At 45.6% G+C, this 23,508-nt stretch overlaps 1 non-coding gene across 1 annotated transcript; it reads left to right on the top strand.

Annotated features, from left to right (window-relative positions):
* The first annotated feature begins 17,780 nt into the window (after positions 1 to 17,780).
* Positions 17,781 to 17,862, top strand: trnas-aga. The gene has a single exon. It is a non-coding gene; the product is annotated as a tRNA-Ser (tRNA).
* The last annotated feature ends 5,646 nt before the right edge of the window (positions 17,863 to 23,508 follow it).

Genomic DNA, 23,508 nt, shown 5'->3' with positions numbered 1-23,508 from the left:
CTACCTCCAGATCTAACACCTGGCCTGGTTCATTACCCAAAACCAAATCCAATGTGGCCTCGCCTCTTGTTGGCCTGTCAACATATTGTGTCAGGAAACCCTCCTGCACACATTGTACAAAGAATGACCCATCTAATGTACTCGAACTATATCTTTTCCAGTCAATATTTGGAAAGTTAAAGTCTCCCATAACAACTACCCTGTTACTTTCGCTCTTTTCCAGAATCATCTTCGCCATCCTTTCCTCTACATCCCTAGAACTATTAGGTGGCCTATAGAAAACTCCCAACAGGGTGACCTCTCCTTTCCTGTTTCTAACCTCAGCCCATACTACCTCAGAAGAAGAGTCCCCATCTAGCATCCTTTCCGCCACCGTAATACTGTCCTTGACTAGCAGCGCCACACCTCCCCCTCTTTTGCCCCCTTCTCTGAGCTTACTAAAACACCTAAACCCCGATCTGGCAGCTTCAGCACCTCAGGATAGTTTGAAAGGTAATCGATGATTAAGATACAGTCGTGACCATTCGCGTGGAATAGGTCAATGCCAACCTTGGACCATGGAGAGGTCTCTAGGTCATGTGGTTGAAGCGTCTCCTTGCTCTGCACTGGTTGGAACCTCTGACAGGTTTCGCAGTTCAGGACCATTAGACAGCTTGCTGGGCCCTGCATCTGCACTATTTTACACCCAGGTGCCCCTCATGAATCTGCCGCAGCACCATGCTCTGGAGACGTAGCGGGATGGCTATTCTGTCCAGCTTGAGCAGGATGCCGTCGATCAGCGTCAGGTCATCCTTGACGTTGTAGAATTGAGGGCATTGCCCTTTCTACCAGCCATTGCTGAGGTTGTGGCTGACTCGCTGCAACAGGGGGTCTTTGGCCATCTCTTCTCGGATGAGAACGATCTTCTCATCTGTGTTGTGTTTTGCTTCTTCATGTAGCATAAGCTGCTTCCTGCTCTCTGCTGTCACTTCTGGCCAGAAGTCTGCATTGTTCTATTTAAAACCCAGTTGCAGCCGGCATTGTTAATTTAAAAGCTGATTTACTTTGCGACCCTCCCAACAACCGTCCGTGTCCCACCCAAGGGTTGTGATCCGCAGTTTGAAAAGCCCTGCTGTAAGGAACCTGCTGTGGATGCAACCCATGGATTTCCAGCCTGTTTCTATAAGATCTTGGTGGGACAGTATGCCCCCAGCATCTTGCTTATTACTTCTTGTTAAGTGTGTAAATTTTAGACCATTATCTGTTAACCATAGCTGTTGTGTTATGCTTCTTCATGTAGCATAAGCTGCTTCCTTGATGTATACTCTGACAAAGGAAGGTTCAGACTAGGTTTAACACATTTATTGAACAGTTAACAATTCTCCTACTTGAGTTCGACTCTCCTGCTAATCTTACTATAGTAACTCAATCTAACTAACCAGTCTGCTCTAATCCATGCGGTGGGTGTGATGCTTCCTGATCTGCCCCTGTCTCTTTGAGTGTAGCCTATGGAAAGAGAAAAAGCATGTGTGCCCTGTCCTTTTATATGGGTAGCCTCCTTGTGGTAGTGTCACCTCTGGGTGTCTTGACTGCCCATTGGCCGTGTCCTATCTTACTGACCTATTGGTTGAATGTCTGTGTGTCATGATGTCTCTGGTGCTCCCTCTGATGTTTGCTCAGTCCTAGTGTATCTACATTAACCCCTTGTGTATTTAGAGTGATGCATATCACCACAATCTGTTGCCAGGAGAGTGCTTGCACACAGTTGTACCTGCAATTCAATGTGCTGGATGATCTCCAGTGGTTCACTGGGTGAGTTGACGGAGCGGGACAATGCATCGGTGATGATCAGCTCCATGTCAGGTGTGTATACCAAATTGAAATCATACCTCCGTAGTTTGAGCAGAATTCTCTGCAAACGAGGCGTCATGCCATTCAGGTCCTTTTGGATGATGTGGACCAGAGGCCTATGATCCGTCTCGACAGTAAATGTTGGCAAGCTGTATATAATCATGAAATTTGAGGATGCCGGTGAGAAGACCTAAACATTCCTTCTCAATTTGCGCATATCTGGTCTCAGTGGGTGTCATTGCCCGTGATGCGATGCGACTGGTACCCAGGATGACGTGTAGTCTCTTTGAAGCAACACCGCCCAATGCCATCCTGACTCGCATCTGTAGATGTCTTGGTCTCTCGGTCTGGGTCAAAGAATGCAAGGACTGGTGCAGTGGGGAGCTTGCCTTTCAGCTCCAGCCACTCTGTTCGGTTGATTTTTTCACTAGGTTGCGTAGGGCCGTGGTCTGTGTGGCCAAATTCGGAATGAACTTGCCAAGGTAATTGACCATTCCCAGGAAGCACAGTACTGCCTTCTTGTCATCGGGGACTTTCATTGCCTCGATGGCTTTAATTTTGTCTGTGTTTGGGCACCACTGTGTTGCAAAATCTGATCGCCCAGAAACTTCAGCATGGATGTCCCAAAACAGCACTTGGACCTGTTTAGCTTGAGGCCTTGTTCGTGTATGTGTCGGAATACTTTCTTGAGTCGCGACATGTTCCTCTGGGGTTGTGGATCAGATTATGATATCGTCAACGTAGACGTGAACCCCTTCCATTCCCTCCATCATCTATTCCATGATGCGATGGAAATTCTCTGATGCCGAGATGATGCCAAATGGCATTCGGTTGTAGCAGAATCTGCCAAAAGGCGTGTTGAAGGTGTAGAGCCTTCTGCTGGATTCTTCAAGTTGGATTTGCCAAAATTCTTGGGATGCGCCCAATTTTGTGAAGAAGCGCGCGTGTGCCATCTCACTCGTGATTTCTTCCCTCTTCGGGATGGGGTAATGTTCCCGCATAATGTTTTTGTTCAGATCCTTGGGCTCAATGCAGATGCGTAGGTCCCCCAAAGGCTTCTTTACGTACACCATCGAGCTGACCCAGTCGGTTGGTTCAGTGACCTTGGAAATTATGCCTTTTTGTTATAGACTCGTGAGCTCTGCCTTCAGGCACTCTCTCTCAGTGGAGCAGGGACACGTTGTGGTGCGTGGACCACTGGTTTGACATCGGGCCACAGTAGATTCTAACTGTACCAGCTTGCTCTAAGCCACGTGCTGAGGTGTGAGGCTGCTGATCAACCCTGTCTAACTCTCTAGATGTCTGTCTGTGGAAAGAGGCAGGGTTTATGTCATGCCTCTTGTGGTGATGCCCCCTCTGTGTTTCCTGACTGCCCATTGGTTGTGAACTATTCTGAGTGTTAATTGGTTGCATGTTGCATATCATGACAGTGCAAAACTCTGATTATAATGTAATAGCTGAACACAAATTACTTTTATGAATGGGCTTAGACTATATCCATTAGATCATTTATAAATCTGATGGCTGCTTTATACTGAGTGAAATAAATGACACAAACTGCCATATTTATTGATCGAGAGTAGCAAACTACTTAAAGCCTCAGTGGATTAGCCTAGTTCACAAGGCCATGGACCCTGCAGCCCTGAGGTGCCACGTTTAATGAGGAGCCGAATCAATAGCATTTAATCTGTATCTAATAAATACCTAGGTGTACAGCATAGCTAGTTAGAGGTGTGTGGACTGAATGTAGAAAAGGTTTATTATAGGCATCAGCTCATAAATACAGGGCAAACCAAACTTTGCTTTGTCATCCACTACTCTTTCCTTTCGTGCGTAATCAATAGTTTCCAATGGTTATGGACCTTGTCATCCAGTATATATTTTTTCATGACAGGCTATCGACAAGCTTTCTGGAATCTGCCTGCTTTGATCTCAACTTAAATCAATCAATCACGCTGACAGCCTGTATGAAATCACTGCCTGCCAGGTCAAAGGTGAACCACTTTTTGTCTCCCAAAGATCAGTGCTGTGGCTGTAGTTCTAGCTCTAAGGAATGAAGCTAAGCCAGTCTTTAAGCGGTGGGGGCAGGGTAGCAGCAACAGTGGAACATTTCTGCTACTGAAAGCAAGATGCTTTACCACCCAAGGCAGCCAGTATATCACCACCTATGTCTGTATGTACGGAATGTGAGTCAAAAGAGAGATTGCAATCTTATTATGATGTTGCTTTGTAAATCATCTAATTTTTTAACTGTAGGGCATTGGACTTTCATTGCCGCTCTGCATTTTTGCTGTATTTGGAAATTTAATGCAGAAATACATTAGATAATTAGAAGTTTGGAAATCTAAATTAGACACAGAAAATGTTGAAAATAAACAAGTTGTAACATCTGAAAGAGGCCTCTTTTAAACGCTGCCTTTAGGCATTGTCTCTGTCCATTTCAAACCTACTGTCTCACACCTCACATGCAAAAGCACAAACTCAACGCCCATTGCAAACCACCACCTCAATCCATTTGCCATTTCCTTTCCAAAGCCCTTGAATGCATTGCCACTTTGCAAATTCGTACCCTTCTTTCCCACAACTCCAGGCTGTAATCTTTCCAGTTGGATTTCTGACCCTAAACAGCAAACCAGCCACAACCAAATGCAAAAGCAAAATTTTGCAGATGCTGCAAACCTGAAATACAAACTAAAAAATGCTAGAAACGCTCAGCAGGTCTGGCAGTATCTGTGAGAGAGATACAAGTCTGGGAGGGGTGGGGGGAGGGGACATAACTTCCGAGCTCCAGGTCAGAATAACTGGGCCTACCCAAAGATACACTGGGAGACCCACCTACTCTCCCCTCGCCCTCCCAGACAGTTCTTGATAAGGATTGCGCAGCAATTGCCCAGGAAATGCAAACCTCTCAAGGGCAATTGATCTGCACTGGGAACTGATGTGTTCGGCCGCTTCCTTGATCATGAAGATACACATGGAACACAAAGGTGTGATTGCTACATCTTGATTTATTTTTGATGGTAACCATGCATTTCTATGTACAAATCATTCTGTCTCCATTACTGCAAAACCATGGAGGGAGATGTCTGTCCTCTTGTCCATTCTACTACCAAGTGCCCGCCCCCCCCCGATATATATATGTCTGTTTCAATGTCTGGTTCCACCTGCTGGCAGGAGGTCATAACTGTCCCTCTATGTATTGGTCAGTGGCTATGTATAGTGGTGCTATTATATACAAATATATTATATAGTGGTGCTATTATTTATAAATTATATAACAAAAGACCCTGATCCCATGCCCACATGTCTGTTCTTGGCCTGCTGCAATGTTCCAGTGAAGCGCAACGCAAACTGGAGGAACAACACCTCATCTTCCGGTTAGGCACGCTGCAGCCTTCCGACCTGAACATCGAATTCAACAACTTCAGATGATCAGCCCCACCTCAACCCATTTGTTTTCATTTCATTTTAACTGTCTTTTACCATTTCTTTCTTTCTTAATATACATTTAATTTCCCCCCCCCCCCCCCAATCTTATCCACCTTTCCTGCACCTTTCTCCTCTTTGCTTCCCCCTTCCCCTCCCCCCACACCTACAGTTCATCCTCTGATGTTAGTTTCCCTGCTGTTTGACCTTTCACATCTTTTGTCCTCTCTGGGGACTGCCATTAACACTCTTTCCCCTTGGTAAATGTGGCCACTAGCACCCGGTTTCCCTGGGTTTCTGTGGCTATGACTCATCTTTCATTCTCACTCCACAGTATAAATATTTCCCACTTTCTCTGTCTGTTAGCTTTGACAAAGAGTCATCGGACTCGAAACGTTAGCTGTTTTCTCTCCCTACAGATGCTGCCAGACTTGCTGAGATTTTCCAGCATTTTGCCTTTCGTATACAAATATATACATTGGTACAACTGTGAACAATTATACATAGAGATGCCTATAGGCATATCACACCACAGGTACCATCAGAAAATGTGATTTAAATAACAAACATCATTTGGTTCCGATTGTAATACAGCAATAGTTACCCAGAAAAAGTTAGAAGACCCTCTACTGCTCCATTGCTCCCACCCCCACCCCCTGAATATCCCCTACCCCTCCACCTATGAAGAATGTTCCAATTTTGTTGTAATAATTAAGCAAACTAACAATTTATTGAACAGTAAAACACGCAGCAAGCAATGCAACTAAAAACAAACACTTAACTAAATTGATGGCGATGCACAATAAATAAATATTGACCTAGTTCCAAATTCCTCTACTTTCCTAACCTCAGAGCTAAACTTCCCCAAAGAACATCCCATAGGTTTAAAACTATGAGCAAAACCCAGCAATGCTTACCACACATGGCATGTATATCTCTTGTGGGTTGCGTCTGATTTAGAATAGAGACAAAATGGCAGTTCTTCAAGTACTTGCTGTGTTTGAGAGTGAACACAGCTCCGTGCTGTGTGTAACTGTGGTTTTGGACTAGCTCTTTCATAGGATTAACTCTACCACCAATATGAGTGGCACAGTGGCACTGTGGTTAGCACTGCTGCCTCACAGCTCCAGGGACCCGGGTTCAATTCCGGCCTCGGGTGACTGGCTGCGTGGAGTTTGCACTTTCTCGCCGTATCTGCAGGGTTTTCTCCGGGTGCCTCCCACAATCCAAGATGTGCAGGTACAGCGGATTGGCCATGCTAAATTGCCCCTTAGTATCCAAAATGTTAGGCGGGGTTACTGGGTTACAGGGATAGGGTGGAGGCGTAGGATAAGTAGGGTGTTCTTTCCAAGGGCCAGTGCAGACTCGATAGGTGAATAGGCTCCTTCTGCACTGTAGGGATTCTGGGAAAATACTGCTTTTCCTTCTGATCTTTTCTTATCTGCATTCTTTGCTTTAAAGGTCCCTCTCAATATAATTTCTTACGCAAGCTCACTCTTTTAGCTTGCAAGTGTGAAATTCATCCTCATCTCTTTTGAACGTTTACCGTCTTTGCTTTAACTCCCAAAATTCTATACCCTATTTTTATCCACTTTTCTTGGTGTTGCTAGGCTAATGTGCATTTCAAAGACTTCAGTTCCCTCACCTCAGCAACCTGTCTTCCTAACCAATTTCCATTTCAACATAGTTTTTTCTCTTTTAATCCGATACTCACCAAAACACATTTCCAATTATTAGATTCCTTTATTTTCAGTTTATCACAGTATTTGACAGGTTGGGTCTGCAGTAGAGTAATGCAGGATGAAACTGATTTGATATAAGTTCTGAACAGTAAATTTAACTTCCAAACTCTGGTCAGGTCATTAAATTTCATCCTGCATTTCTATTAGGCCTGTGGTGTCAGACCCCCGGCATTCCCATGCTCGGATACCTCTTCCTACTGTTGCATGACTGACTTTCTCTGCCTGTCTATTGAAAGCAACTCCTCCTTCCTCCAGTTCATCTGATTCACTAAGATCTCTTAAGACATGCAGACTGCCTTTACATTTTGGAAGCATAAGACAGCTATTCCACATTTCCAATGGGTGACTTGCAAGTTAGAAATGCATATAGCTCTGGCAGCCTACCTTCATGATGGAAATCGGCCACATTTCTCAAAATGGTAATTCTTTCAAGTCAATGGTATAAGGCACAATCCACTTTACAGACATTTGGTTGTCCCTTGGAAATTACCTCCAGCTTTTCTTCGCAAATGATTTCAGTTCATGAGAACTCACAGAAGAAGGAATCACCCTGAATTTGATTGGATGAGTCAGGCTCGGCCAGATACAATTACTTTTTATTCTTAGCACATAGAACATACAGTGCAGAAGGAGGCCATTTGGCCCATCAAGTCTGCACCAACCCACTTAAGCCCTCACTTCTACCCTATCCCTGTAACCCAATAACCCTTCATAACATTTTTTTGGACATTAAGGGCAATTTAGCATGGCCAGTCCACCTAACCTGCACGTCTTTCGGCTGTGGGAGGAAACCGGAGCACCCGGAGGAAACCTACGCAGACATGGGGAGAACGGGCAGACTCCGCACAGACAGTGACCCAGCGGGGAATCGAACCTGGGACCCTGGTGCTGCGAAGCCACAGTGCTATCCACTTGTGCTACCGTGCTGTCCATGGGATGTGGATGTCATTGATCAGAGCAGCATATGTTGCATATCCCTAATTGCCCTTGGTGGGCAACCTCCTTGAACCACTGCAGTCCATGTGGTGTAGGTGCACCAGTGCTGTTAGGGAGGGAGTTCTGAAGGAACCGCGATATATTTCCAAGTCAGAGTGGTGTGTGGCTTGAAGGGTAACTTGCTGGTGGTAGTGTTCCCATGCTACCCTTTATCCTTCATAGCGGTAAAGATTGTGGATTTGTAAGGTCCTGTCGAAACAGCCTTGATGAGTTGCTGCAATCAATTTGGTCGATGTTACACACTGTTGTGACTCCACATTGATGATGGAGGGATTGAACGTTTAATGTGCTGAATGGGGTGCTGATCAAGCATCACTGCTTTGTCCTGGATGGAGTTAAACATCTTGAATGTTGTTAGACCTGCACTCATCCAGGCAAGTGTTGAATATTCCATCCGATTCCTGATTAGGGCCTTGAAGATGTGCTGCGCTCTCTCATCTTTAAGGATGGGTATATTTATGGGTTCCCCTTCTCCAGTTAGTTTAATTGCCCATCTTAATTTTCGGTATGTCTGGTGCTGCTCCTGACATGCCGTTATGAACTCTTCTGTGAACCACGGTTGATCCCTTGGCTTGATTGTAATCATATGCTGAGGTTAGAGATTATGGTTGAATATAGTTCTGCTGCTGCTGATGGCCGACAGTGCCTCATGGCTGTCCAGTTTTAAGCAGCTATATTTGTTCTGAATCTATCCTATTTCGCATGGTCATGGTGCCAGACACTTTGCCTTCGCAAGGACTGTGCTTTGGTATGTTCCTACCTATACTGTCATGGATAGATGCACCTGCGACAGGGAGATTGATAAGGACAAGATCTCGTGAGTTTTTCCTCCTCGTTTTCCTCACCACCTGCTGCAGGTCCAGTCTTTAGCTATTCTCTTCCTCTTTATATACTTATAGAAGCTCTTGGTATCAGTGTTTATGTTTTCTGCTAGTTTCCTTTCGAAGTTCATCTTAACTTTTTTGATTCTATTTTTAGTAGCTTTTTGTTGACCCTTAAATTTCTTCCAATCCTCCAGCTTACCACTAGCTTTTGCAGTATGGTATGCCCTTGTTTTTGCCTTTATGCCCTCCTTGACTCCCTTGTTTAGCCATGGAAAGTTCCTCTTCCACTCAGGAATATACTTTAATTAAGAGGTATTTAATATCTCCTTGAACGTCCGCCATTGTTCCTCAACTGTCCTACCCTCTATTTGTGCCCAGTCTACTTGGGCCAACTCTTTCCTCAGGCCTGTCTAATTACCTCTTCCCAACCCTAAAACTCTCATCTGGCACTCTATCGTCTCTCGCTCAATCTGAATTTGAAATTCTAGCATTCCGAGATTGCTCCTTCCAAGATGATCCTTAACAACAAGACTATTTATCAACCCTTCTTTGTTACGTGATACTAATTCTAAAATAGCCTGCTCCCTGGTTGGCTCCATAACATATTGCTCTAAGAAATAATCCCTCATGCATTCTATGAAATTTCCCTCGAGGCTACCCTTGCCAATTTGATTGATTCTGTCAATCTGCATATTAAACTAACCCATGATTACCATTGTGCCCTTCTCACAAGCCCTCATTATTTCTTAGTTTATATTGTGCCCCACTTTGAAAGTATTGTCGGGGGCCCGCAGATTACTCCTACTAAGGCGTTTTCCTCCTTGTTTTTCATTTCTACCCACTTCGATTAAACATTTTGGCCCTTAGTGCCAATATTTTTTCTTAATACAGCCTTGATGTCATCTTTAACCAATAAAGCAACTCCACCTCCTTTTCCATCCTGTCCATCCTTTTGGAATACTGAGTACCATTGGACATTTAACTCCCAGTCCTGGTCATCCTGCAACTATGTTTCAGAAATCACCACTAAATCATGCCCATTTGTCTCTATTTGTGCCATCTGCTCATTGACCTCATTCAGAATACTGCGTGCATTTCGGTACAAGGTTTTTAAATATGTCCTACTGCTTTGTATTTCCCTTGCATGATTTTCTTGTGCACTACGCTTTTCACACATGCTGACCTCCTTTATTAATCTCGGATAACACTCAGCGTCATCCCCAACTTTCATTTCCCAGTCACCTTACATTTTGATTTTTTACGTTTCCTTTCCCCTCCATAGTCGTTGGACTGGCCCTGCCTGCTCATCCTATTAACCTCGACCTTCTCCTTACATGCTGACCTGCTAATCTGGTTCCCATTAACCATTATACTCCTTGTAGTTTTACCCTTCCCTTCCTCCCTCCATTTGTAGTTTAAAGTCCTTGCAACCATCCTATTTACCCATGAATGGTAGAATGGTGCAACGGTAATGGCAGATGGAATTTAACCTGGACAATTGCGAGGTGATGCATTTTGCTAGATTCAATTCAGGTGGGAGCTATAAAATAAATGGCAGAACCATCAGGACTCTAGAGACACAGAGAGATCTGGGTGTGCAGGTCTCCAGATCCTTAAAAGTGGCAGGGAGGTGGAAATGGTGATAAAGGAAGAATATGGCATGCTTGCCTTCTTAGGACGGGGTATCGAGTATAAAAGCTCAAACATTATTTTACAATTATATAGAACGTTGATTAGGCCACATTTGGAATATTGTGTCCAATTCTGGTCACCGCACTACCAGAAGGACGTGGAGACTTTGGAGTGAGTACAGAAAAGGTTTACGAGGATGTTGCTTGTTATGGTGGGTTAGCTATGAGGAGAGATTGAATAAACGGGGATTGTTCTCCCTGGAGAGATGGAGGCTGAGGGGCGACCTATAGAAGTTTATAAAATTATTAGGGGTATTGATAGGGTGAACAGTTGGAGGCTTTTTCCCAGGGTGGAAATGACAATTACAAGGGGGCACAGCACAGAAACAGGCCTTCGGCTTGGAGGGCCAAAGGCCTGTTCCTGTGCTGTATTGTTCTTTGTTCTTTGTACTGTAATTCACCTGTTTCTTATCCCACTTTCTCAGGAGTGTGTTAATTGATTTTACTGCCATTTTCCACTGACAGGTTAGATGCAAATTAGCAAATATGAGCAAATATTAAAATTAGCAAAAATTATTATGACCCAATAAAATGTAGGCATCAACACTGTTTAAAACCCTGTTTTAGTATTGATGGTTTTTGCACCACGCTGATGCCTGTAGAACTAGATAAGTAGCCTTGAAAATTAGCCAAGGTAAATATGCTTGCTAATCATTGTATAAATTAAACATAATATTGTCTTGAGGGCATATTTCTATCAATTAAAGCAAATTATTCTAATCTTCCATAGATTATTGATGAGGGCACATCCGGAATACTGAGATTATTATCTGATCCAGCATTCCCTGCGGGACACACAGGGAACATACGGTGGGAAACTGTTGAGAATCAGCCTGCGATTTTCTGTTTATTCATTTTAATGGATGTTTATAATTTCTCAAGTTGTATTTCTAGTGTGTGCCGCTACGCAGTGAGACCACTGGAATGCAGAATCGCCCTTACTGTATGCAGTTTAGCACAGGCTATCTTGACCATTTAAGGAAACAATGAGTCAAATAAATTCTGCCCAAGTCAAAATAGATTAAGAGATTCAGGGATGTCAATCTCCTGAAAAGGGGAAAATAATTAGCACTGCCAGCTTGTAGCATAGTCTCCTGTTGTCACTCTAGAGTCGCTTTCAGCTGTCCAAAGTCACATATTTCACCTTCCTTCCCATTCAGCTGTTTTCGGAGGAGCCACTCTAAGCTGTTCCCACTAAGTGAATGACTCATCTGAGCGACAGTATCTACTTGAGCATTTAGTATCTGCAAGAAAATAGAAGTTTTAACAAAAAAAGGGAAATTTAAGATGATCTTATTATCTTCATTATCTTCTTCTAAAAAATGGAAAATTATTTTCAATAAAGAGCACTTCCTATGCATTCCCCTACCTATGCATTCCCCTGTGATACCGCGGCACAGTGGTTAGCACTGCTGCCTCACAACCCCAGGGTCCCGGGTTCAATTCCGGCCTCGGGTGTCTGTGTGGAGTTTGCACTTTCTCCCTGTGTCTGCGTGGGTTTCGTCCGGGTGCTCCGGTTTCTTCCCACAGTCCATAGATGTGCAGGTTAGGTGGATTGGCCATGATAAATTGCCCCTTAGTATCCAAAAAGGTTGGTGGGGTTACTGGGTTACGGGGATAGGGTGGAGATATGGGCTCTTTCCAAGGGCCGGTACAGACTCGATGGGCTGAATGGCCTCCTTCTGCACGGTAAGTTCTATGATTCTATGAAGGGGGAAACCATTGACAAGCAGAAGGTTTTCAAAATGTATAAAGGACCCAGAATCAGGATGAGGTGAAAACAGGTGAAAAAATTTACAAAAGAAGCCAAAGGATTAAATGAATGTGACTGCTGTATCTCACATAACAAAAACAAAAGCTTTTCAAAAAATAAATGCAGGAAACAAAGGGCGGAAGGGAGTATTGGTCCACTTAAAATGAGAATGGCAAATTGAGGAAAATTGAACAGCCAATTTATAAAATTGTCATTTCACATCTGTCCTTGTCTAAAAGAGAGCAACATTTCCAGGTTGGGTGCTAGAACTAGAATTTCAGTAATGGTAGAGATAGAGAGAGAGATAGAGAGCTGCATAGCTTATAAATAAGAATAAGAATAATCTATTATTGTCACAAGTAGGCATACATTAACACTGCAATGAAGTTACTGTGAATAAGAAGATTCAATCCTGCTGAATTAGGGACATAGGAACTGGAGTAGGCCATTCAGCCCCTTGAGGCTGTCCCGCCATTCAATGAGATCACTACCGATTTGTAGTCTAACTCCATATACCTGTTTTTGGCGCATATCCTTTAATATCTCTTATAATTCCCACAAGACCCATAGTGACGAGTCGATTAATCTTCCCGTGATCCTCGTGGAGTATGAGCTCCCCCACTGAGGGGCGGAGGCCCATCAGGAGGATAGTTAACTTGGGACATTAAAAACCAGCCCAGGTAGGAGCTGAGCTGCAGAGTAGTCCCCGCTGGGACTGACCCTGTACTTTACTTTGGCAATAAACCATTTGTTTTAGTTCCTCTGTGACCACTAAATTTGTGACGAGTGGAACTACGGTCAGTACTGCTAACCGTTTGGAGCACAGCCACCTCACTTCGCAAAGGAATAAGGTTTGCTCTTTTGGCAAACTCAATATTTTGGATGCGGTGTGGAGGACTCGACTCAGTAGGTGTAGTGTATGCACTATTTCTTTAAGGCAAACGCTATCGTTCGGGATGATCATCAGACAGTAATTCTTCCGACTGTGGGGCCCCCACTTTCAGTGTCATAAGGAGACTGATGTACCCCATGGTCCCTGACTCCAAGATATTCAAAGAGCTGGTGGCATTGTGGCAAACCACTATGACCCTCAAGTCTTCGGTCATCATACAGAGGTTATGATTTAATATAGCTGAGAGGACTACAGGGGATTCCGTTACTGAGTTTTAGACAAGATTACAAAGATTGACAGAGCTTTGCGATTATGGGCCATCCCTACCTGAGACGCTAGGGAACTATCTTGTATGTGGAGTAAACAATATGGTGACCCAGAGGAAATTGCTGGGCCTAAAAAAGGCCATTGAGGTCTCCCTCTCACGGGAAAGTGCCAAGAAGGGAGTTCGGGAACTCCAAGGGTTGTCACTGATGAAGGTAGACAGTGCAGGCTGCTCCCATTCTGGCTCGCAGCGCCACTCTAGGACTGGGATCCCCGGAGTCCTGCCCTGGCCGGAGGATCGCCGGGATAGGCACATTGGTCAAGGGCTGCTACAGCCAGGCGGGAAGACTCCCCGGAATCAATGGAGGGCGATCTAAGGTGATGCGGCACTTGTGGCCGGTGCAATCATAGAGATAGGAAGCTGCAGGTCAGCCAGAAAACTCACCGACCTGCCCGAGGGAGACCGTAGCTCAGAGCCCGGACCCTCCATTTAGTATAACCAGGTGACTAGGAGTGTACGCAATTGAATTGTCCCCATTTGGATTATCATCCAGGTGAACGGCCACCCACTGGAGATGGATTTGGTCATGGGGGTTATTGGGAGTTCGCCTTTCGAAAGAATCAGAACTGGAGTTCAATGGTTGAGTTTGTGGGACATCGAGGCGAGGCTTGCAACCTCTTCAGGGGAATGCCTGGTCATAGTGGGTATGATGGTGACCTGGTGACTTATGGGTGGCGTTCTGTGAAGAGCCCCGGACCAAGTCTGCTGGGCCACGACTGGCTGCACCACATCTGGTTGGACTGGCAACGGATCTTCCGGATTGCCACTGGTGGACTTTACAAAGTAATGAGGGGAGTACCCTGAAGATTTCCAGGATGGCTGGGCACAATTAAGAGAGCTGTGACCAAAATACATGTGGACCCTGAGGCCTAGGGTAAGTACTCACGGCCTGTCCGGTCCCCGATGCACTCCTCAAACAGGCTAGCCGAGCAGGCGGCGAAGACCTTCAAATGGGGTCTGAAGAAGCAGACCACGGGATCCATGGAAATGAGGCTAGCTAGATTTGTGTCCTGTTATTGGACCATGCCGCATGCTGCATCCAGCGTAGCATCGGCAGAACCATTGATGGGCCGGTGACTCTGGCCTGCCTCAGCTTCATGTTCCCTGATATTGGCTGGAAAGTATGACAGAGTCAGGAACAGCAGAGGCCAGGACAGGTGGACTCATGCCAGGAATTTCAAACCAGAGGACGTTCACAACTTCGGGGTCGGTGCCCAGTGGACTCCCACGGCAGTGGTATGACAGACCGGACTGGCTTTGTGTCAGATACAGAGGCGAGAGCAGACAATGCGGAAGCAACTTGACAATGAGGAGTCACCTTCCAGCCAAATCGCCCCGATGCATGGAGGTCTGGGGCATCGTCCCTGGGGACCCCGACACCAAGATGCAAGAGATCATTGCCTCCAGCGACATGGCCAGATATCAGTCGACAGTACTAGTGTCCCCCAGAAAATGGCATTCCGCGACACGCTACACGCTCCCTGACCCAGCCCCACAGTTTCCTAGCTTCTGATGCTATACTTTTGTTAAGTGTATTAAGTCCTTGTCCTCTATTAACTGTAAATTTTTTAGGACTTCTGGCAAGTTATCCTCCTTTTCAACTGTAAATACTGAGGCAAATTAATTGTTCAACATGTTTGCCATTTTTCCATTATTCATGACAATATCTCATTTTCAGCTTTTAGAGGATCTACATTGCTCTTTAAGAAGGTTCACAACATCAGGTTAAAGTCTAATAGGTTTATTTGAAATCACAAGCTTATATAGGAGAGATACCAATGCAAAATAATTACAGATTGGAATGTGACGAATGGTTGGAATGTGAGTCTTTACAGGTAAACGACTCTTCACAGGTACAAACAATGGGCGAAATTTCTCTGAACCCCGCAGGGTCGGAGAATCGCCCGGGGCCGGCCAAAATCCCGCCCCCACCGTGGCCAGAATTCTCGGCACACGTGAATTGGCGGGGCAGGAATCGCGCCGCGCCGATCAGCGAGCCCCCTGTGGCGATTCTCCGGCCTGCGATGGGTCGAAGTCCCGCCGCTGAGAGGCCTCTCCTGCCACCGTGATTTGAACCACCTCTGGTGGCGTCGGGATTGGCGGCGCGAGCGGGCCCCCGGCCCTCCCCCCCCCCCCCCCCCCCACGGTGGCCAGGCCCGCGATCGGGGCCCACCGGGCGGGCCAGTGCCATGGGGGCACTCTTTTTCCTCCGCCGCCGCTACGGCCTCCACCATGGCGGAGGCGGAAGAGAACCCCCCTACGCTGCATGCGCCGGTGGTGACATCAGCAGCAGCTGATGCACCGGCGCATGCGCGAACCGGCAAAGGCCTTTTGGCCAGCCCCGACGCCGATCGGCGTGCGTCAAAGGCCGTTGGAGCCAGTTTTGGCGCCAGTCGGCGTGGCGCCAACGACTCCGGCGCGGACCTAGCTCCCAATGGTGCGGAATTCTCCGCACCTTTGGGGAGGCCCGACGCCGGAGTGGTTGGCGCCACTCCACTATGCCGGGAACCCCCGCCCTGCCGGGTAGGGGAGAATCCCGGCCAATGTGAGTGGAGTGAGTGACAATCACAGGTAATAAAGTTGTGAATAGGGCAGCATGGTAGCATTGTGGTTAGCAAAAATGCTTCACAGCTCCAGGGTCCCAGGTTCGATTCCGGCTTGGGTCACTGTCTGTGCGGAGTCTGCACATCCTCCTCATGTGTGCGTGGGTTTCCTCCGGATGCTCCAGTTTCCTCCCACAGTCCAAAGATGTGCAGGGTAAGTGGATTGGCCATGATAAATTGCCTATAGTGTCCAAAATTGCCCTTAGTGTTGGGTGGGGTTACTGGGTTATGGGGATAGGGTGGAGGTGTTGACCTTGGGTAGGGTGCTCTTTCCAAGAGCCGGTGCAGACTTGATGGGCTGAATGGCCTCCTTCTGCACTGTAAATTCTATGATAATCTAAGAATTGTCTCAAGCCAGGACTGTTAGTAGGATTCTGCAAACCCGAGCAGTGAGGTGGCGGTTACACGTATTGTGACATAAACCCAAGATCACGGATGAGGCCGTCCTCATGCATGCGGCACTTGGCTACCAGGTTCTGCTCGGTGATTCGGCGTTGTCGTGTGTCTTGAAAGCTGCCTTGGAGAATGTTTATCGGAGGTTGAATGTCCTTGACTGCTGAAGTGTTCCTGATGCACCATCAATGGACACGAGACAAAGATGTGATCCAAACGAAAGGCTTTAATGCACAAGATGTGTGCCTGGCAGCAGACATAAAGAAGAAAGGCCGACTGCCGGGCAGCACGGGTTCTTATATCCCGACTTGCAGGCAGAGCTACCTCTGAAGTTAAAACTAACCGCTATTCTTAGAATTCCCCCTATACCAAAAAGGGTCGATATTCTAAATGGTGAACAGGGATTCTCACTCCCTGACTCCGATGCAGGCTTCGGTGGGTGCTATTCAGGTCAAACTATATTTTCAAGTTATCCCCCGGTATAACCCATACCTTCACCGAAGAATTTTACCTACTTATCCCTTAGTAGCATCGATGTCCTGGGTCCTGTGTTGTTAAGTAAGTAAAGTAGGCTAATAACCACTGTTAGGTTAAAACTTTTAAGTTATTTTATTATTATAATTTTTTTAAAGCTGTAAACACTTTCTTAACAGAAAGGTAAGAAGATAGAAAGATATTGCTTCTGGATCCTTCCTGTTGGTTGAAGGGACCTTCAGGCCCACCTTGACAATCAATCTTCTTTAAAACCTGGTCTTCTTGAGATGTATTCGGTGGTGAAATCGGTTGCTGTGTTCTATCCTTCCCATGTACCGAGCTGTGAGAGCTGGCTCTGCTGGCTGTCCCCTTTCTTTGGATTTATATTCTCTTTCGAAGAGTTATTAAGTTTTAACGACTTTATTGTAATTGAGCTTGTTTCACTTTGATAGTTAACAAGTATCTTTGATGTAAACATTTTAATACAACTAATTATTCATTTTGGGCATAACGTCACCTCTCAGATCTGATTAAAAAATGCTTTGGTTTTAATAGGTGCACATCTTTGGACACTAAGGGGCAAGTTAGCATGGTCGATCCACCTAACCTGCACATCTTTGGACTGTGGGAGGAAATCTGAGCACCCGGAGGAAACCCACGGGGAGAACGTGCAAACTCCAAACAGTCACCAAAGTCGGAATTGAACCCGGGTCCCTGCTACTGTGAGGCAGCAGTACTCACCATTATGCCACCATGCTGCCCATTTCTTCTTTTTAAAGAAGAAACTGTGATACAAACTTCATCAAGCAATCCATGCAATCCAACCCATGTGTAGTCGTGGCCGAGTGGTTAAGGCGATGGACTAGAAATCCATTGGGATCTCCCTGCGCAGGTTCAAATCCTGCCGACTACGAATTTACTTTAGGGGCTGGTTTAGCTCACTAAGCTAAATCGCTGGCGTTTAAAGCAGACCAAGCAGGCCAGCAGCACGGTTCGATTCCCGTACCAGCCTCCCCGAACAGGCGCCGGAATGTAGCGACTAGGGGCTTTTCACAGTAACTTCATTGAAGCCTACTCGTGACAATAAGCAGTTTTCATTTTTTTCATTTTCATGCACGAGTGACATAATAAATCAGATGAACAAGAATGTGTGTGTTTGCAGAACTTTGTTTTTGAATTATTGAGTACAGTTCTTGGTTTTTCCATTAGATGGCAGTAAAAGTTTGACTTCTAAAAATACTTGACCACCTTCGAGGATGTCAGTTCAACTTCTCTTTATTTTGAAATCGAAGGGTAAGCAGGCGATTTGATGAGCTCTTCTCTTGGTACGCGAGAGAAATAGGAACGAAAGGTAGAGGAAAATCAACACAATTTTCTAAGCTGCTGAAGAATCAGTTGTTGAAGTTGTTTTCTTTTCTTATGGTTTGATTGCATGTTTTACCAGAAAAGCATTCCTGTAGGTGCAGACGCCAAGAAAAACACAAATATCAACATCCTGAGGGTTACCATTGATCAGAAATTGAACTGGACTAGCCATATTCATACTGTGGCTATGAGAGCGGGTCAGTGGCTGGGAATTAACATTGAGTAACTCACCTCCTGATCCCCAAATGCCTGTCCGCCATTTCAAAGGGAGATGGAATACTCTACACTTGCCTGGACGAGTGCAGCTCCAGCAACACTCAACATGTTTGATACCATCCAGGACAAAGCAGCCCACTTGATTGGCACCCCATCCACAAATATTCACTCCCTCCACCACTCTCACACAATGACAGCAGTGTGTACCATCTACACGATGCACAGCAGGAACTCACCAAGGCTACTTAGACAGCAACTTCCAAACCCACAACCATTACAATCTAGAAGGACACAGACAGGTACAGGGGAACACCACCACCTTGAGGTTCCCCTCCAAAACATCCAGCATCCTGAGTTGGAAATGTATTGCTGTTCATTTATCGTCGCTGCCTCTCTAACAGCACATTGGATGTACCTACCATGTAAAGATGCATTTTTACAGACTCAGTTAATGAACACAAAAGGCACTTATTAATATGAATTACAGAGCAGTTGCATGGACTGTAACTTTCTCCCAGAAAGTCTCTGCTGATGAGCCTCTCTCCCTGGGGTGATTCCACACTCTGAGTTCATTTTGTCTGTGTGACCCGTACTCTGCTGTGTTGCCCCTGAAAGGATAATCACCACATCCTTCATCCTTTAAATCCTGTATACAATCTTCAATAACTAATTCACCCAGTCCTAAATATTAACTAAACATTATATACATGAGTTGGACAATTATAAATCAAATCTTTTCTGTAGAGTGGCCATAATTCTGTTGTCTTGGGCAGCATGGTGGCACAGTGGTAGCACTGCAGTCTCACGGTGCTGAGGTCCCAGGTTCAATCCCGGCTCTGGGTCACTGTCCGTGTGGAGTTTGAACATTCTCTCCGTGTTTGCGTGGGTTTTGCCCCCACAACCCAAAGATGTGCAAGGTAGGTGGATTGAACAAGCTAAATTGCCCCTTAATTGGAAAAAAATGAATTGGTCACTCTAAACTTAAAAAAAAATAATAATTCTGTTGTCTGAGATGCTTTCGCAGGATCAACGTTAACAAAAATGGGTATCTCTCCTGGCACAGGCGATTCATCTCATTTTGCTTCCATGCAGACATTAGTTATTTCGATAATAGATTGATTAGGTACTTGGTTGATTACAGATTTGAAAACACTACTTGATGGCCACACAGACTGCTGGAGTGTCTTTCATAGAATCATAGAATCCCTCCAGTGCAGGAGGAGGCCATTAGGCCCATCGAGTCTACACCGACCCTCAGAAAGAGCACCCTGCCTATGCCCGATCGCCCGCCCTATCCCCATGACTCCACTTAACCTATGGACACTAAGAGCTAATTGGATTGGATTGGATTGGATTTGTTTATTGTCACGTGTAAAGAGGGACAGTGAAAAGTATTTTTCTGCAAGCAGCTCAACAGATCATTCAGTACATGGAAGAAAAGGGAATTAAACAAAATTCAAGAAAATACAAGAAAATACATAATAGGACAACACAAGATATACAATGTAACTACATAACCATTGGCATCGGATGAAGCATACAGGGTGTAGTGTTAATGATGTCAGTCAATAAGAGGGTCATTTAGGAGTCTGGTGACAGTGGGGAAGAAGATGTTTTTGAGTCTGTTCGTGCGTGTTCTCAGACTTCTGTATCTCCTGCCCGATGGAAGAAGTTGGAAAAGTAAGTAAGCCGGGTGGGAGGGATCCTTGATTATGCTGCCCGCTTTCCCCCGGCAATGGGAGGTGTAGTTGCAGTTCATGGATGGGAGGCAGGTTCGTGTGATGGACTGGGAGGTATTCACAACTCTCTGAAGTTCCTTGCGACCCTGGGCCGAGCAGTTGCCATACCAGGCTGTGATGCAGCCCGATAGGATGCTTTCTATAGTGCATCTGTAAAAGTTGGTAAGGGTTAATGTGGACATGCCAAATTTCCTTAGTGTCCTGAGGAAGTATAGGCACTGTTGTGCTTTCTTGGTGATAGCGTCGACGTGAGTGGACCAGGACAGATTTTTGGTGATGTGAACCCCTAGGAATTTGAAATTGCTAACCATCTCCACCTCGGCCCCGTTGATGCTGACAGGGGTGTGTACAGTACTTTGCTTCCTGAAGTCGATGACCAGCTCTTTAGTTTTGCTGGCATTGAGGGAGAGATTGTTTTTTTGCATGGCAATCCACCTAACCTACACACCTTTGGACTGTGGGAGGAAACCAGAGCATCTGGAAGAAACCCACACAGACAAGAGGAGAAAGTGCAAACTCCACAGAGACACCCGAGGCCGGAATTGAACCCAGTTTCCTGGCGCTGTGTCTTTCTACTCCTCACGTGTTCCACATGATTATGAACGATCCATTCCTGTAAATCCATTTGTAATGAAAGGGGTGTGGTTTTAGAGACAATAATTCTCGGGATCCAACTTGATCCGTTACCGAGGTTTCTCATGATCATGCTGCACTTGTGAATCATGGCTTGCTTTCTGATTACTTTGGCTGGCGTATACCCTCCCAGGCAAATTTGGAAACACGAGGCTCAGTCAGTCTCGTTCTGAGACCCCCTTTCATTAACAGTTCTGCTGGTGGAAGTCCCATTGTTGCATGTGGAGTAGTACGATAGCGAAGGAGGTATCATGAGATTTTGGTCTCCAAGTTCCTCCTGACAGTTTCTTTCAGGAAGACTTGAAAGTTTGGACAGCTCTCTCAGCTGGTCCCTTTGATGCTGGGTGAAAAGGTGCAGTTCTAACATGTTTAATATCGTTGAGAGCGGTGATGTTTTGAAACTCAGCACAGTTCCACTGTCTGATATCATGACTTCAGGTAATCCATGAGTTGAAAAGCATTGGCGCAAACTTTAGATGTTAACATGAGACGAGGGTGACTTTACCTCAAAAATGTCCATCCATTTAGAGTGTGCATCAATCACAAGTAAAAATATTGTGCCCAGAAATGGACCAACATAATCAATATGGATATTTATGAGAGGATTCTGGAAGAGGATATGGCTTTGTTGGAAAGGGTTAAGGCCAAGTGGGAGGAGGAGCTGGGGTGGTGCTGGAGGAAGGGTTGTGGTGTGAGGTATTGCAGAGGGTGAATGCCTCAACCTTGTTTGGGAGACTCGGGTTAATTCAATTAAAGTTGGTGCACAGGGCTCATCTGACGAGGTCAAGATTGAGCCATTTGCTTGAGAGTGTGGAAAGCACTTGCAAGCACTGTGGGAAGGGCCCTGCCAACCATGTGCATATGCTCTAAACCTGTCTGAAGTTGGAGAAGTTTTTGGGGGGATTTCTTCAGCACCATGTTGCCGATCTTGCACTTGGAGCCCAGTCCCCTGGGGGCCACATTTGGTGTGTCAGACTTGCCGGTGGTGCAGACGGGGGCGGGAGCAGTTGTTTTACTCTTCGCCTTGCTGATTGCTTGCAAGCGGGTCCTGTTGGGGTGTAGGTCAGCTTCTCCTCCTTGTTCCTCAAAGTGGTTGGGTGACCTGATGGGAGTTTCTGTATCTTGAGAAGATTAAGTTCACTTTGAAGGGAGCAATTTGGGGGTTCCATAAGAGATGGGGTCTGTTTTTTCTTCACCTTAAAGAGTTGGTCATCGTCAGCTGCTAAAGTAGTTGCTGGGGGGGGGGGGGGGGGGGGGGGTTGGGGGTGGGGGGGTTGCTGGGGGGGGGGGGGTTTGCTGGGTGGGGGGGGGGGGGGGGTTGGGAGGTGGACAGGAACAGTTGGTTATTTTTTGAGTCATATATGTATTGGTTAGCAGAGTGGGGGGGGGGGGGGTTCTTTGTTATTATTTTTGCTTTGTGCTGTTTTGTTTTTATGTATAAAATATTAAAAAGCAAATAAAAATATTTTCAAAAAAAGTTAATTGATATGGACAAGGGGCTGGTTTAGCACAGGGCTAAATTGCTGGCTTTGAAAGCAGACCAAGACAGGCCAGCAGCACGGTTCAATTCCCATAACAGCCTCCCCGAACCAGCACCAAAATGTGGCGACTGGGGGTTTTTCACAGTAACTTAATTTGAAGCCTACTTGTGACAATAAGCATTTTTCATTTCATTCATTTGTACCCATGGCCAGCCAGAAGATTCCCAAGGATGTAGTGGGGCTGCAGCAAGAAACCTGTGTTACAGTTGGCATTGTTGACAGTGCTTGCCTAGATTCTTGATTTCAGCATCAAGACCAGACCACCACACCGAGCTCCTGGCAAGCATCTTCATCTTAGAGATGCCAGGAGGAGTGCTGTGTAATTCAGTTAGGAGCCGCTCTCCGTCTGGTACAGAAATGATTACTCTTGCTCCCGAGAGTATGATGCTATCTGACAACTCACTTAATTCTTGCAGGTAAAGAATAGTTTCATTTCCTCAGAAACTGACTCAGTTACCCATCCTATCAGTATTTTGTGTCTCACATTGGACAGAAGTGGATTTTGATTGGTCCAGTTCCAGATCTGCTTTGCCAAGACTGGTATTGTGTCTAAAAAATTAAATGCCACGATGATTTTTTATGGTACTAGAGTACACATGATACTTTCTTGCAAGGGTAGGCGGCTAAGAGAATCCTCGTTCGCTATGCTTGTTCCAGGTTGGTGCTTGAAAGTATATTCATAGGCGGACAGAATTAAAGCCCATTGTTGAATTCTTGCCGAGGCGATCGGCGGGATATCCTTGTCCTCTTTTAAGAGATCCAAGAGTGCTTTGTGGCCAGAAATTATGGTAAAGTATCTACCATGTAAGTACTGGTGGAATTTATTGATACCAAAGACTATTGACAGTCCTTCCTTCTCTATTTGTGAAAAGCCTTTTTCAGTCTATGAGAGGGTTCTTGTCTTATATCCTATTGTTCTTTCAGAGCTGTCCTCCATTTTATGGGGCAATACCACAACAACATCATATAGAGAGGCGTCTCAGGTCAATATCAGTTTTTACGATGGGTCGAAGTGGACTAACTAGTTTGAGGAATGCAACAATTGCTTTACTCTGTAGGTAGCTT

The sequence above is a fragment of the Scyliorhinus canicula genome, chromosome 3 (genome assembly GCF_902713615.1).
Source record: "Scyliorhinus canicula chromosome 3, sScyCan1.1, whole genome shotgun sequence".
NCBI lineage: Eukaryota > Metazoa > Chordata > Chondrichthyes > Carcharhiniformes > Scyliorhinidae > Scyliorhinus > Scyliorhinus canicula.
Note: the sequence above shows the minus strand (reverse complement) of the source record. Positions and strands in the feature narration are given on the sequence as shown.